General features: G+C 35.0%; 1 protein-coding gene and 1 non-coding gene across 2 annotated transcripts in view; both read left to right on the top strand.

Moving 5' to 3' along the window:
• The window catches only part of LOC132699748 (uncharacterized), a 364,826-nt gene that overhangs the window by 120,875 nt on the left and 226,518 nt on the right, over positions 1–17,433 (top strand). The window lies entirely within an intron of this gene.
• Trnam-cau (transfer RNA methionine (anticodon CAU)) lies at positions 5,072–5,144 on the top strand. Its single transcript has one exon. It is a non-coding gene; the product is annotated as a tRNA-Met (tRNA).

The following is a 17,433-nucleotide window of genomic DNA, read 5'->3' as shown; positions in this document are numbered from 1 at the left end:
GGGGGAAGTCGGGGTTGGGAGGGGGGGTATATTTTAATCTCGGTGTTATTTATCGGATGGTGGCGGGCGCCTTCACACCCTGCGCGCGGTTTGTTTTCTTAATATTACGGATTCGTCTGTCTGCGGAAATGAAGAACTGGAAAGGGCGGAATAAAAAAAAGGACAACTCTGAGGATGCCGGTCTGAGGGCGGACTAGGAAAATTTACATGAGGCGACACAGGAAGTGTTTTATCTTCGTTAGTTTGTGTGGCCGTCTTTAGATTAGAATCATCGTAAGTGCATTGTAAACTTTATTATTTTTACACAACATTCCTCTTCCTAATTTGAAAAAAAAGGGCGATTGATCAGAAAAAGGACGTCGATGATCTCAGTCTCTTTATGCGAGGCGTTTTGGGTCCTTTTCAAAAAGGAAACTTCAACGTTTCATTTTTTGAGAAACAAGGTGATAACGTTTTCAAAAATCAAATATATTTATTTAATATCTGTAATGGCACTTTAGATATTTTAATGAAACTTGGCACACATGTATTGTGCATTATAATGTGCCACAATTTTTTTTAAAAATACGCATGCCACATTGTAGCGGATATTGATGGGTACGCCACTGATTTTTTTTCTTATTCTCACAATCTCGAGTGATTTCTAAAGAAATTTCTTCAATTATTAATTCTGTTGTCAAGGCAATTCTTTGACGCCAATTTTTAGATTCAGTTCCTCGCGTCTTCTTAATTTGGTGTTTAAAATATCCGAGCATTGTTTAAATAAGAATTAACTAATGAGATGTACAGATATGCAGAAGCCATATTTAATTAAGTCACATTTAATAATCGATAGGTAGGTCGCGGCAGATCTCAAACATGGCCCCCTAAGTTCCCAGATTTAAATAGCTTGGACTTTTTAAGTTAACTCTGTAGAAGAGCTGAAGTATCGTATACGAGCTTCTATATACTTCACAGAGTGCACTTATCTACTTTCTTTCAAATGGGTTGTCATTAATTTATTAACAGACAATTTTGTTAATAATAATAATAATCTCTATTGTCTAACAGATTAACATCCATTTAGAAGACAATTTTATCTTGAGAACTCTAACTATAATTATAATAAGTAGTTAACTATATACACTCCTGCAAAGTAATAATGAAAAATACAATCCATTACAATATTTCAAATTTACGTTCAATTAATGTGGTAAACTGTAAGCAATATCATCAACTGATGGAGAACACATTTAATTAAAAAATCGGTTCTTGGAGTTACTAGGTGAAATACAGGTGGCGCCCTTATCGATAATAAGAGAACATGGAAGTTCAGCTGGCTCAGCACCTGAATAAAAAATTTCTATTGGCACGACAATTCAGTTGTAACTGTGGCAAGTAATGTTGATCCTGTCCAAAATGTAAAACGCCATAATAGAAAAGAACGGAAAGATGTAAATATAGCCCAACCTTATGTAATTGCCCAATACAATAGACATATGGGTGGGGTAGATTTAACAGCCACCCAATTTAATTAGCATACTTCGTGCTTTGTAAAATATCACCAAAAATGAAACCAGGTGTTACCAGTGGTGCGCTCATGCACCATAAAATATTATGCGTTTTTTTTTGTATCAAACCAGGTTCTATTTGGAAAACAATCTACTTTTAGTTGTTTTCTGTCAAATTTGATTTTTCTTTTGTATATTTATTTATAAATTATATGTTACATCTTATGTGCCCCAAAACATTATTTAATGTTTTTTCCTAGTGGTTCGTTTACGCGCCAGTATTTTTTGTATGTTTCAAATTTTTTATTTTTTTTTATGCTTGGGATACTATAGGTTAAGTAAAATATCTATCGCTAGTACAATATCATGGTTTGATCTTCTGAGGGAATGCATTCAGGGGCATTAAAGATCATTAAACATTAAACATCAGTAAACTCACGAACCGAATCTCTAATAATCTCATCAGCCGTAACACCATCGGCTTCCGGTGGGAATCTGTTTTTAATTACTTCCATTTCATTATGCAATTATTAATCTTAATCTGTTCCTCGTACTCAGCTGTGAATTGTACTGTGCCTCCTTATCCATGATGCTGTTAGACTGCCTAACATTCCTCTTAAGTACCATATCTGATGCAAAATCGTAACCATCTGTAGGCTTCAGAATTATTATTACAAGAACCGTTTATTACTTTTCTTGTTGTTAGGATATATGTAACATTATTTCATTAAAACCAGTGCAGTTCGGTCTTTGTTTCTTCCGGTTCATATAATATGATTAAATTTAAAACACAAAAATATTAATTTAACAGAAACTAACAGATAACAGAATTTTTTACAATTTCAGGTTATGTTGCCCTAAACTTAACACAAATATTTAGCTTTAAATAAACAAGAGCGTTAAAAATGCATTTTTATTATATCACTCGCAACTGTTTTACAAATACATAAAGGAACGCCTTTTCAACGAGATCAAGATATGTAGACAACCCGCTTTGCATCAAGTGTATAAAATTTTAAAGGTTCGAAATGAAACAATTCGATTTATCTTCCGGAAGGTAATAAATGTTTTGTTTTTAATTCAGTAATTTATAAATCAGAGAACAAAAAGAACATAACCGTCTAATTTTCGTAATACTAAAAAGAAGACACTTATTTTCCAACTTATTTATTAGAGATGAAGTGGATATAATACGAAACATAAAAAAGTTTGTTTCTTAGATAGATAGATAGATTTAACTTAAATTACCTCGGTGAGGTTATGTGGTGAGAGAGATTTAAATTGTTGGTGTAAAGTGGGTTGACTAAATATTTCATAAGTTGCGAATATTTCTCTAATAGGAACTGCCGTCAAAATTAACACAACATTAGTAAAATACGCATTTCTTACCAAGGGAATCAGGTTAAAAAAAATGTGAAAAATGTATTAAAGTGTTATTTACATATTTCCTTTTTCTATTTACATTTTTCTTCTTATTCTTTCGTTCCTTTTCCTAAATTTTCATAACTTTATTTTCTATTTCTTTCGCTGAAACTATTTGTTACATTTATTAGAGGCAGTTGCTTTTAAAATTTTAACTATAAAAAAAATCAGTTGAAATTTCAATTCGATTTAATTGTAACTAATCCAGACAACATTTTACTTTCGATGACCCTTGCGTAAGCCTCTTAACCCTCCACCACTCCAACGTTTAATTAAACGTATATAAACCATCCCCGGCGTGCGAAAAAACTATAAGCGCAACAAAAGCCAGTTCGGGATATGGAAGGGGGTTATAATCCGGGCCAATCCGGCGCGACTAACTTCTTTGCAGTGAGAAAATCCGCACCTGTTTCGTATGCAGCGGCAGATTATTATCCGGTTCGAGTTTCGGCTGCTCCCGCCTCGCGGCGCTGATGCCGGCCACGCGTCTGAGAAAAAAACGACACTTCCCGGCCGCCCAAGATAATAATAGAAATAAATAATCCGATATCCTGCCGGATTGCGGGCTTAATATCCCCGCGTTTCCCCTACGCGTACGCAAGATGCGTATTCTATGTAAATGCGACGTTAATTTCGTATGCAAATGAACGAGTGGCGCGCGTTTGCGCTTGTAAAACGATTTATTTATTTACGAGCTAGAAGGGAGTACGTCAGGTCCCCTCCTTAACAAACGCGGCCGGTATTTTTGTTTCGCTAGCGCACAGTATTTTAATGTGTCGTTGGTAGTGCCATCTGTTAACGCGAGGCGTATTCATTCGCTTCATGTACACACGTACATTCGATCCGCGTGGCCCTGATGGCGACCTAGAAGCGACCGTTACGCATACCACCGCGTTTTAGTTACCGGCTGATAGATGGCGCCCCACGCGAGAATCCGCTCAAAAGCATGTGTGAATGAAAACAATTTAAAAATGTATTTTACATCGTTGGATCACTTTATCAATCACCAAATTGGCAGTTTTTTTATTTTTTAAATAATTTTGGGGACTCTTTGTCGACATTTTCAATTGGATGTGATAAGGTTATTTGAATCTAATAAATTTGGAAAATAAGAGTGTTCAGGATTTTCTTTCCTGCATTGACGCGTTTAACTTGCAATAAATAGCTAATACTCCAATTAAGGAAGTTGTACTTTAATAGACTTAATTGTAATACCTAAAGAAGTAAGTACACTATACTTTTTAAGTTTAATCTAAATATTTAAAAAACACATCGATAAAAACTTATTGCCGGAGTTTTTGGAAAATACACTCTTGTAAGGCAGAGTACAGCTTTAATAATTTCATTAGGAAAATCTTTGACCATGGTTAATAAGTGAAAGTGTTAATTAAACTGCGAGACAAAGCTTTTAAAAAGTACAAAACTACAAAAAATTAAAGTCAATGGGACAGCTATTAGTGGCTACGCAACTAAACTAACATCGCGATCAAAAATGAAAATAAAAAATAGCCAGAATCTCTTTGAGAAAAGTTAAGAAATTTAAATATCATCTAAACACCTAAAATTGCAATTATATGTCTCCCTATTTAAATAGACTTTCAGATATGCCAATCGGCTAAATAAAATGTTAGTTGCGGTGTGCCTCAAGGTTCTATCAGGGGGCCTCTTTCAATTAGGTTGCTTTATCAAACAAAAAAAAAAGTAGCAGATTGTTTAGTGCTTAGTTATTTTAACCGTTGCGACATAACGGGCGTAGACTACACCCCTTTGGTATTTTTCGTCATTTTTAATAACAGTCCACGTTACTTGACAAATAAAATAATGTGTTTGTAACTTAAACCTTAGATTTAAGGGTCTCATCTCTCCACAACGCACCTGACTTCTCCATTTCAAAAAGTTTTCCCTACAATATTTCTAAACTCTACAATACTATTTCTCTTTCTTTTTTTCGAGTTTAGTTTCGGGATTTTCTAGCATATTTTTGATTTTTTATTATACACTTTACTACAATTGTGTATTACTCAAGCGAATTTATAGTTAGAGGTTGAATAAATGTGTTATTAATATAATTGTTATTATATGATGTAATTTTTGTGTAAAATACACATTATGCGTAAATTTCGCTCGTTGCCTTCACGATGTATGCAAAAGTACTCATCGCCTCGGTAGCGCAGTAGGCAGCGCGTAAGTCTCATAATCTTAAGGTCGTGAGTTCGATCCTCACCCGGGGCAGAAGTTTTTTTTTTCGTTTTTATTTTCCGCACATCCTAACGTCGTTTTCATTTATGTTTTCTTGAAAACACGCTTCGGTTCGTTATTCTTTTGTAGCGAAAGGAAAAAAATCGCCGATCTGCACGTCGGGCTCCATTTTAATAACAGACAACGTCAATTAGGAGCGGCGACGAATTGGCTCTCGAGAGCGCATCAAGTCGGCCGTGAATTTCGAAGCGCGGAAAAGACGGACGTCAGTATCGATCGGAATCGGTAATTTAATGGGATTTACTTGGCAAAGGAGTCGTAAAAGAGAGCATTATATGCGCTCCTATAAAATACGTGAGACGGTAGTATATTTAAAATTTTATATCCGGGGTCGGCTAATGATGTCCGTGGACGGATATATCTGTCCCAACCCCACCCCCAGGGGGGAACTTGGTCGATATGTTACGGGAAAACTACAGAGTGATTTCTGATTGAATGGCAATAATTGTGGGTGCCATTTTTGGATACGGCGACGAAATTGCGCCAGTCAAGTTCCGGTTAAATGTTTATATAAAATGTTCCTAAGTAGAGGTTAAAATATGTATATAAAATAATTAAATATCACAGAACACATATGCCTATAGCTATTTCTATTATATATGAAAATAGACAAATTAACACTGACGTTGTAATAAGAACTCCGTCTTGGTTACGAATTGTAAATTACGACGACGAAATTGCGCCAGTCAAGTTCCGGTTAAATGTTTATATAAAATGTTCCTAAGTAGAGGTTAAGATATGTATATAAAATAATTAGATATTACAGAACACATATGCGTATAGCTATTTCTATTATATATGAAAATAGACAAATTAACACTGACGTTGTAATAAGAACTCCGTCTTGGTTACGAATTGTAAATTACGACGACGAAATTGCGCCAGTCAAGTTCCGGTTAAATGTTTATATAAAATGTTCCTAAGTAGATGTTAAAATATGTGTATAAAATAATTAAATATTACAGAACACAGATGCGCATTGTTATTTTTCGAGTGCCTATAACTCCTTATAACGGAAAAAAAGCAGTCCCTTCAATTTCGTTGTATAGAGTTTCAACTGTATTTTTATTCAGATATCAATTCTAGGACAAAGGTTAGTTTGTAATTTATATTATATTTAAATTTTTAACATAACACATATTAATTATATAACATATAACATAAATTCTTGTGTGAATTAAGGAACTCTTTTGACTTTACTTTTTGTTTTATAAATTTATTTATCCAAACTTCTTACCTTGTTTAGTTGTTTAGCCTATAAGCTTTAATTATTTACTTTTTTATTAGGTATTTTTAATCAATCTATTAAATGTTTCTTTAAATATGAATCCTAAACATTCATTAAATCTGTTAAATTGTGTAGTATAGAGTCGATTTTTTCAAAATTTCCACGTACTAATGGGCACCCTTTATCGTTAGCAATAGGTTTCATTAGCATATCTGAAGTATTATATCTTTAAAAGAAGTAGTATACTATTTAAAAAATACCAAATATTGCCTAATGTAAATGTAAATGTAAAAAAAAAACAAACGATGATCGCAAGCTGTCACACTGACAGCAAAGTCATTTTTCTATGCAATGCCCTATCTGTTATTCGCTTAAATCGCAGACATAAAATTTAGTGACATTTCATTTAGCCGCTTTTGAGATATTTCAGTTTAAAAATAATTATCCTTCGAGTTCTGGACGATTGCCATATTGTTTAGAAATGGTCAAGTCTGCCTTGATGGCAATCATTAAATTAGTCAAATGGACATAGTGTTGCAAGGGTTAAAAGAGAATATCGACAAACATATACATATACATATACAATAAATGCATTAAAAATGTAATTAAACAATTTGAGGACCGAAATAGTGTCACATGGAAGACCAGGACAATAGAAAGAAATTTTGATGAAGACCTCGATATATTACTTTACAGGGAAAACTGACAGCTTCGCAGTTAATTCCTTTCACTCCGTTGAACAATTATCAACTCTCTTGTATACAGAGCCGTAAAAGTATCTCGGGCAGAGTCATTGGACCCAGAATTAAAACACCCCACTTCTCTCTAATAATTTCCACATTAAACGTTCCATCACAAAATACACTTCACCACAACCTTCCAATAGCAATGGACCCGAAAGCAATCCCACACTTACTACTGTAGCCCTGCCTTATATTCAAAACATCACTGACCACATATCAACAGTTCTAAAGAAGTATAACGTCAAAACCAGATTTACCACTTGTCCCAAAATCTCTCAACATCTTCGATCCGTCAAGGACAAAATTCCATTTGAGATGCCAGAAGTTTACAGCATTCCATGCATATGCGGCAAAGAATACATTGGAGAGACCGGACGAAAAATATCAAGTAGGCTGGCGACATAACCGTTGCTTCTCTTGGGGACGTCATTGCCTTTGACGTTATCCGAACGTAGGCGGCTAATTTCGGCGTGATAACGCCACCCCCGACCCCAACGGGAGGCGGGTGACGGCATTCCCCACCCCCCCGAAAACAGATAACGCGCAGTTCCCGAGATAACGTCTTTCGCTAATTAATATGGGAGAGGATTATGGTAATAATAACGCGCGCACATGGGGGCCTACCCCCAGGGGGAAGCCCGAGGCCTTCCGCCCCCACGAGATTTGAAATCAATTTGGCTGATACGTACTCTCTCTCTCTCTCTCTCTCTCTCTCTCTCTCTCTCTCTCTCTCTCTCTCTCTCTCTCTCTCTCTCTCTCTCTCTCTCTCTCTCTCTCTCTCTCTCTCTCTCTCTCTCTCTCTCTCTCTCTCTTCTCTCTGTCTATCGCAACCCGCGATATGGATTTATTTTTTTTTTCAAGACCCCGAGAAGGCAGAGAACAAAAAAACTGTGCAAATATGCAATCTTATCTGTGGTTCTAACTGCCAGGTACTTATGTACAGGTACGACGATCGTGGTTAGAATCCGCTGGCCTTAATGTTCCACATTCGAACCTGATGGAAAAATGGTAATATTAAGCGCTAGTTTGAACCTCTGCTTGCTTCAAATTCCATAATTATATTCCTAGTTGAAATTTGAAAATTTATCGGTTCTTGTTTGTCTTGAACACAAACTTTGGGCTTGAAATGACAGACAGAGCAAGTATTTTTAAAAAAATATTTGTTTCACTGATGAGTGTAGGTAGTCTGTTCATAGATATAAGAAAGTGACTAACTGATACGAATTGAGGAAAGAGCCGGGCAAGCCGTGAGAATGCAGGTCTGTACTTTGCTTAGAATTCAATTATTTGGGGTTTTGTTAGGAAAGATACTAAACAATATTTAACCATATACGTGATTTTTTATGTGCCTGCAAAAGAAAAAATCCATTAAAGTTAAGTCGGAGCTGTTTTTTACTTGCACAACATTGTGAGGAGGGGCACCTCTTCAGCGCTGATATAATTTAGGGGTAATTATTCTATATATTGTTCTATTCTATAAGAGTTGCAAATAATGATCTCCAGTTAAATATCGGACCCAAAATATGCACATCAATGACACCACATCATACATTAATTGATTATATATATATATATATATATATATATATATATATATATATATATATATATATATATATATATATATATATATATATATATATATATATATATATATATATATATATATATATATATATATATATATATATATATATATATATATATATATATATATATATATATATATATATATATATATATATATATATATATATATATATATATATAAATATATGATGACACTATATTCCGGGATATCATCCGTTCGCTCGTTGAACTCTGGCTTTTGAGTAACCGGAGACAATCGATTCGGGCCCTTAACAACTGTCGATTAAGTCGTACGTCTTCATTAACGCGGAACGTCCACATTAGGCCCTTTTTGACGGCTCAATTTCGTTATTTACTTTCCAACCCTTGGGCATGTGGGTCGACTATGCATTTACATTAAATTTACAGTGTTGTCACGTGGTCAAGATTGTCTCGAAACAACCGATTTTACTATACCTGTGTAAAGTCTGTTCATAGACATCAGGAAGTGACTAACTGATACGAATTAACGCAAGACCCGGGCAAGCTTATATATATATATATATATATATATATATATATATATATATATATATATATATATATATATATATGATATCTATATTCTTTCAAAACTGAGTGGATTGATTGATCCCCGAGAATATTCTTCATATACTCTAGTAATAGAGGAAACTGGATGTGCTTCATGCTCGGCTCTCTGGATAAAGTCTAATATACTGACGACGAACTGCGGTGGCACTTTTATTATTTAGAAACACATATATAATATACAGGGTGTTCCATAAAAAATGATATAGGCTTATATGTTAGAAAATTGATAGTGTTTTGTTTTATACGCCACTTGGAAAAAAACTTGGTTAATAACCTCACATTTTCTGAAAATAAAAAAGTTGGAGCCAATTAAAACGTTCTCGAGATTTATTGAACGCACGGTACAGATTATTCAAGAAAAGCCCCGATAATTAGAGTAAACTTAAATAAATATCTCACGGTGGCCATAAAATTAAAAGGAAATTTGGCAAATTTAAGTGAAATATTGTATTTTATTGAACACTTGCCTTCACTTTTATAGTCAATATTTTACTATATTTGAAAAGTAATTCCTAGAAAAATTAAATAAATTTATTTTCGAAGTGCGTCTTATTTTGTTACCGAATTGTAGATGTCACGGGGCCGCCTTGCACCGATGTAAAATGACCGGCCTAAACGTATTAAAGACTTCAGATATAAAGCCTTTGAGAATAACCAAAATTCGAGGACCCACGGACGAGCGCTACTCGTTTCGCGTTATTATCGCTTTGAAACGCGACACTTTTGTTTGTCTAAGACCGAGATAGCCCAGTTTCAAAGAAGGCGTGTCGAATTTCATTGCCCGCGTTTTCGGCTGTTTGTACAAATGTCTTCCGACGTGTTTTCTATTCCCTATCTTCGGATGGGATACTTGCGCGTCTGGACGGTGAAAAAACAAAAAAAAAACGCTATTTAATACGACGCGCCATAACCTCACATTTTTACTGATTCCGAGCTACATTGAATTATTGACAACTACGTATATTAAATATCACCTATCATCATCTATGATTTTTTTTGTCACATCTAGGAAATGTTTTTGCACATCCATTTAGAAATTTTATTATTATCACTACTAAAGGACATGAAACAGTAGAAATCGCTAATTTACGAGGTTAGTTTAAACTTTGTCTTCTTTTGAAAATATATCTTAGTAGGCTGCGACAAAAAATGAAGTCTTGCGTCAAATAGTTTTTTATTGACAGCATTTTAAACAAGACGTGTCCGAAAAAATGTCGCAATTAACGCAAATTGAGTATAGAGCAGTCATAAAGTTTTTGACAAAAGAAGGGTTAGCACCTAAAATTATTAAAGAGAGGCTGGATGGTGTGTACGGCCAAAGTTCTCCTTCGTATTCTGTAGTGAAAGAATGGGCAAAACGTTTTCCAATGGGGCAGGAGTCCCTTGAAGATGATTCAAGAACTGGTGGAGGTCATAACGGAAGATATTGTTGCGATTGTGGAAGAGTCCTGTAATATTACTAAACCTGAATGGGAATCATCAGATGATGAAACCCGTATGCTTTCTGCAAACGACAGGCTTGCTTCTACTGTCAAATGGAAGAAAGGTCAGATTGAGTACACTCACACACCTATAGGATCTAAAAATAGGCTTTCCGGAAAAACTCCGCTTGAAATATTTTTAATGTTTTTGAGGAAAATTACTTAAATACAGGGACCTAGCCATCGAAATAGGTAGAATGTGGAATATTAAGACCCAGATTGTCCCCATCGTAATTGGCGCAACTGACAAAGAATTTTGCTTCAGTTCACGGCAATAACGGGAAGTGCTCACATTTTAAGAAGAGTTCTAGGGTAACCCAAGAAACACGGTGTGTTCCTAGTTAACTAGTGAACCCCCGGTGTTAAGAAAATAAAATACCTACAGCGTAAAAGTTAATTGGATAATAATAATAATAATAATTACATTTATTGCTTTGCCAAATATACATTAGAGGTACCACTTTTAATGCAAACAAAAGGCCTAATAAAACGTAAATTACCCTAAGAACAAAAAAAAAAGAATCAAATAAACAAAATTAAATATATCACGCAGAGTTTAGAATCCATTGATCATTAAATATAGTTTTAAATACGAAAGTCGCAGGACAAAGGAGAAAGGAGTTTTTCAAAGTTTTGGTTGACATTGTTAAATCGATAAGACTTAAATTATTTATTGTATGTGCTATAAGAAAAAAGTGATTTTGTTAAAAATTAAACCTAAACCTGGTGTATAAGTTTAGCCAACCCGAAAGAGCCAAGTATGATTGAACTATGAGGAAACGATGGATTGACGAAGTAGTTTCTTTGTTAAAATTGGAAGACTGACTGTATATTAACTTCAAATTCCCATATTCTATTCTCAATTTCATTGCAATATGGGCCTTGAACCGCAGCCTGGAGGCCAAGATCAATCCTAAACTTTTCGATATATCCGAATATGTTATAGGAGTGTCATTAATTTTTATGATCATTTCCAAAACAAACACCGACGATTTAACTGCAGTAGATGATCGGATAAAGTTTTATAAAAGTTCTCAGGTGATTACAATATTTTAAAGCCTTTACAAATTTAAACGTATAAATTGCGTAAAATAAGGGACCCAATATACTACCTTGCGGTACACCTAACTCAGGGGGGAGTGGTTCGGAATACACATTGTCGCAGGACACCTGTTGCACTCTATCGGATAAAACCTAATTTAAAAATACTCGTGCACCTTCACCAAACCCAATGAAGTGTAAAACTTTTGATTGAAAAAGGCTTGCTAAAGTCTAACAAAATTAAGGTGCTGATTCTGCCTTCGTCCAGAAAATCTTCAGTAATGTTGATCAAAGCACTCTCAAAACTATAATCTTTTCTAAACCCAGATTGTCTTGTAGGTAATATATCAAAAAGAGCTAAGAATTTTCTTATTTGCCTATCAATTACTTTTTGCAAAACTTTAGAAAGAGTAGGATTGATCCCCTCACTTGTTTAAATTCTGTGGGGTTCTTTACTTTAACAAGTGCATGCCTCCAAGTTTTTGGATAATAAGAGTTCAATATACATTCGTTTATGACCCGTGCAACAAAAGGGATTATAAAAGGCAGCAAAAGGCAGCATCACCTATTGCCTCTGTAGCCAAAGTAAAATGTAGTTCTTGATCGACATTTTCTACGTGATTAGTCCCATAGAAATTGATTAATTCCTGATCTGGTATTTCATTATTTTCCACCGAGTTTATGAAAAACTTATTCGGATCATTATTATTCAGACTTGGTTATAAGTTTTTATTATTTTATCCACGAACTGTCGCATCTGCAACGAGGCGATCCTGTGACCGAACGGTCACTTTGACTTTCGACGGCGGCGCTGGGGTCGAATAAATGAAACGCGCGGCGGGAGAAGTGGGAGGGGCGGGGGTCACGTCATTAAGGACTGCCCGGAACGGAATTTAAAGAAGGCCCCATTCCCTAATTAATTTTTCCATAATTAAACACATTATTTGGAATCTAATTCGAATCTTTTTTTCCCTCTTATTTCGCTCACTCCGCCGAGCATTTTCATTTATTAACGCGGAGATAATTGATTATAACGAAGCTTGTGCCTTTTCGTCGGTCGTAGTTTTTCCCGGTCAGTGGCGGGTCAGCGGAGCCGCCACCTTCATTGCTAAAAAATTTCATAATTGCAGTAATTGTCTCACATAGTGTTCGGAATTAATAATAATTGAGAATTTGATTCTGAAACCAGACTTTTTTTGGTTTGTACTTTAGTGATGTCTGATTTTTAGTGACACAAATCTTCACAGTTAAAACATTTCATAATTTCAATACTTTTCTTACGTAACAATCAAAGAGTGTTAAGAATTAATAATAATTAACAAATACAATTCTGAAACCAGACTTTTTTAGTTTTTAATTTAATGATTTCTGATATTTAGTGACACAAATCTTCACACTTAAAAAATTTCGTAAGTTCAATACTTGTCTTAAAGTAACAATCAAAGAGTGCTGGTAATTAATAATAATTAATAATTAAATTCTGAAAGCACACTTCTTTTAGTGTTTACTTTAGTGAAAAAAAATAATAACTTGAATACTTGCCTTACATAATAATCAAAGAGTGTTGATAATTAATAATAATTAATAGTTTAATTTAATTAGCACTGTAACAAGTGTAACAAATATGGATTTTGCCCGGGAAACTCAACTGTTGGTTGAGCCCTAAATTGGATTGCACTTCAAGACATTTGCAAAATTGCAATAGAGTGTAAGTCTGATTATCCCTCTCTGAATGTCAAAAGCAAAATTAGAAGTTTGGGGGATTGGGGAATAATATTATCTATTAATTTTTAATTAATTAATAATTTTAAAATTCCTTTTGGTTCGTTGATAATTTTAGATAAGTCTTTTGGTAGATATTCAAGAAGATAGTGCTGAATGTACTGAGTTCTATTATTTCGAACCTGACTATATAATATGTTTAAAAAATAAAATTAAACACTCGCGACTTATTGCATAATATATTATTAACCTTTCGTAAAATAAATTTTTATTAATTTTTATTAACATTAGTCGGGACACGCGCCGCTGATGCCCGTAACAAAACCCCATACTCAGACCACCCGTAATTAGTAAAACCGAGACTCTGTCAATAGGATTCTGGCAAACGATGCGGAATGAAACACTCGAGGAATGGGGGCCGCATCTCAACTCCTTTCTTTCGCGACGGAGTTTGCGGGAAAACTATTTTCCGAGTACCAGGACCGGAGCGAGTCAGGAAAATTCGACTCGTCTTCAGCACCTGTCGGGTCCGGTCCGGTCCTGAGTCCCCTCTAGTGGCCATGTCGTACGTGCCACTAGAAGTTTTTATTTTCGGGGGAAGTGGGAGAAGGATGGGGGATGGTATTTAATGCCCTGCGAAGAGGTTTTCCCGACATTATAAAAAAATATTTAACTTATCCAGAGAGAAAGAAATATAAGAACAGTCACTCTGTGTACCAAGTAACATTTAGTGAAGTAAAAAAGCCTGTAAAAGTCTTGAAAAAAAGTAATCTACTTAGAACCAGATGAAACCTGACTGAAATCATTAGTTCGTCATTGTATATACGGAATGGGTAATTTCAGTGGGTGCGGAAATTTGTCTCCGATCCCTGTTTGTATATCTACTAACGTCACGCCTGAGTTCGTATTTTTTTTTCGACTTAGAACCAGATGAAACCTCACCCAAATAGTTAGTTGGGTTATTGTACATGTCTTCTTTTAGTGGTACTGAGTTTTGTAAAATCGAAAAAACTGGCAGGAATAAAGAAACTCTAATAAAATACTTTTTATCATTCACCCTCCATTTTTTTCACGATCTCCAATGTGAAAATTGGAATTTTTGTTTTGAAATTGTCAGTAAGCCGGAAACTTTTGTATTTGGAAAATTCCTTATTGGCGGATGATTTGAGAAAATCTTTAAAAACAGAAACGTTATATTTAGTCCTGTCCAGTCTAGTAATCTTCTGGCAATGCATTTGCGACGGCCACTTCATATTCTTTTCCTAAATGTTTCAAGGTTTTAATTCCCGAATTAGTAACATACCATCAATAATATAAGAATGTTCATTTGGGTGTAAATCCATTTTCTCATTATTTTGCTCCAATCTATGACACAATTCAGCCTTCGCAGATTCTGGCATCGAACCATCTTCATGAAACAGTGCTGAAGTGAACCAGATGTGTCTTGCTGCACAGATAATTCTACGAAACATGAATTCCGACCATACAACCATTTTTTTAGAAAGACTTATGAGCTCCTTAGTTTTGTTTTTAAAAGTTATTATTTGGCCGTCTTTATGGGCCTCCAAAAACTTTCAACAGATCTATCGAGGATTTTTTTTTTGAAAACTTCCTCATATATTTTGGTGATGGTATGAAAATTTTCCTAATAAAAAAGGTTCAAGCAAAATATCTGAAAATTATGTCACTTCAACTCAAACAAAAAATCATTCGCACATGTTGAATAGTTTCGGAGTTATTGATGTGTGAATTATAAAGAGTAATTCTTTTCATTTTCCGCGTTCTCGCCAGTTTTTCCATATTTTAAAACTCATAATTGTCCATTTCATATGTGCAATGACCTAACAGGTGCGCTATTAGTAGATATGCAAACAGGGATCGGAGACAAATACCCCTACCCACTTTCCACCTCCGTGACTCATTTTTGCCCATCGTCCGTGGAGAATCCCTCCCTCACTGGGTTTCAGGATTTATTCGGAGCATTTTTCCTCCAGACACGGGCAAAAATGGCGCCCGACGCTCGCCCGTATCCGGTTTCAATGCGCCTAGTTATATTTTCGGACGGGCGCAGGCGGGTAGCACGGCGGCATTAATACGAAACACGTTTCGAGATTTGTTACCCCAAATATGCGCCGCGCTTTCCGTATCTGCGTCTCTAAATTCCCGACGTATTCCCGCACTATTTACGAACGTATATACCGGTTTTGTATTTATACGTGTATTTATAAGCGCTTAAAGGGGCGCCCCAGTCACTCGCATTCCCGTTATTTGTTTAAAGAATGCCGAAGGTATTTTAATTAATGTCGCTGCGTATCAGCTTCGTGAACTCTCCGCGAAGAGAAACTCGAAGGGCCACCCAGACGTTACTGTTTCAGATGCGCTTGTTGATAATTTGAATGGGTTAAATGAAACGTTTTGTTTGGGTAACACTATCATAAATATCAATGTTGGCCAGGAGCTTAAGGAAACAGTAAAATTTTGAATTCTTTTTCCTCATTTTATATTCTATTCGATCGATGGCATTAATTAATGTTGAAGTCGACATAATCAGTGCATGTGACAAAAATTTGGTCTGCATATTGGGACTTTTGATTTTTCAAATTCAGTTGACACCTTTAATCACAGTTTGCCTATAAGTAGGTTAAAGTTTTTAGTTTCTGATCAGCATCGTGTAGTTTAATTAGATCATATCTATCAAATAGGTTTCAAAGAATATTCTATAATAATAAATATTCCGATCAGGTTGCTTTGTTCTCTGGAGTCCCTCAAGGCTCCATTTTAGAGCCATTGCTCTTTTTGGTTAATACTAATGACATTTCCTGTGCGGTAGGATGCCGATGACACGTAGCTCTATTGTTGTTTTGATGACGACGACTAAATCGTGTCTTAGGTATTATAAGTGACCTTTCTAGTGACCACAACCTGAACCCGTTAGTCGGTAGAATTAACATTAAAGTTAACGGTACTAAATCAAAATTTGTAACTACTACTTCCATTCGATACTCAGCTTCGGTATAAGGAACATTTAAAATCTATCTTCAAAAAAACCTACTGCTCACTGAAGATGCTTCAAAATAACAGGCATATACCCGGCAAAGGTTTGCCTTGTCTAATTTTAATTATTGTGATTTTGTCTGGGGTTTTTGCTTGGATCGTGAGAGTCTAGCGGGAATATGAAAATTTTATCGTACTCATCTTTATAGCGACATAAATAATAGAGATCTACATTTTAGTTATTTTTTAATTAAAATTATAAGCGAGACCCCTGCTCCACTCGTGAGCGATTAATATTTCGTTATACGTAAGTAATTTAAATATTAGAAGTAATATTATACTTACAATTTACCATTTAATGACCAATATCCAATACTCAAACACTTATACACAAGATATTTTTCAATATAAACCACAGTGAAAACTCCCTATGGCGAAACTCTGTATACTGTAAAACTCTGTATTACGAACAAAATTTGTTGTAATATTAGGTCTCCATACAAAGCTACATATATAGCTGCCAATATAAGTGATGATGAAAAGATTACTTCTCTTAGATAATTGCCCTGCACATCCCTATATTAAAAATCTACGGAATATTGAATTGGCATTTCTTCCAGCGAAAACAACAAGTGTATTACAGCCGAAGGACCAGAGCGTAATAAAAAGTCTTAAGAGTCGATACGGGAAAAACATTTTAATGGACAAATTTTCCATTAATGTGCTAGATGCAGTCAACTTTATTAGTAAAGCTTAGAAAGAGGTGACAGCAGAAACAATTCAACAGAATGCGAACACGACTTGGAAGATGATCAGCCACTAAGCGAATGGATAAAGCAGTTTCAAACAACAATTACGTTTACAAGTGAGGA

This window comes from Cylas formicarius, unplaced genomic scaffold, assembly GCF_029955315.1.
Source record: "Cylas formicarius isolate icCylForm1 unplaced genomic scaffold, icCylForm1.1 PGA_scaffold_3__17_contigs__length_32017465, whole genome shotgun sequence".
NCBI lineage: Eukaryota > Metazoa > Arthropoda > Insecta > Coleoptera > Brentidae > Cylas > Cylas formicarius.
This window is presented reverse-complemented; position numbering and strand designations above follow the sequence as displayed.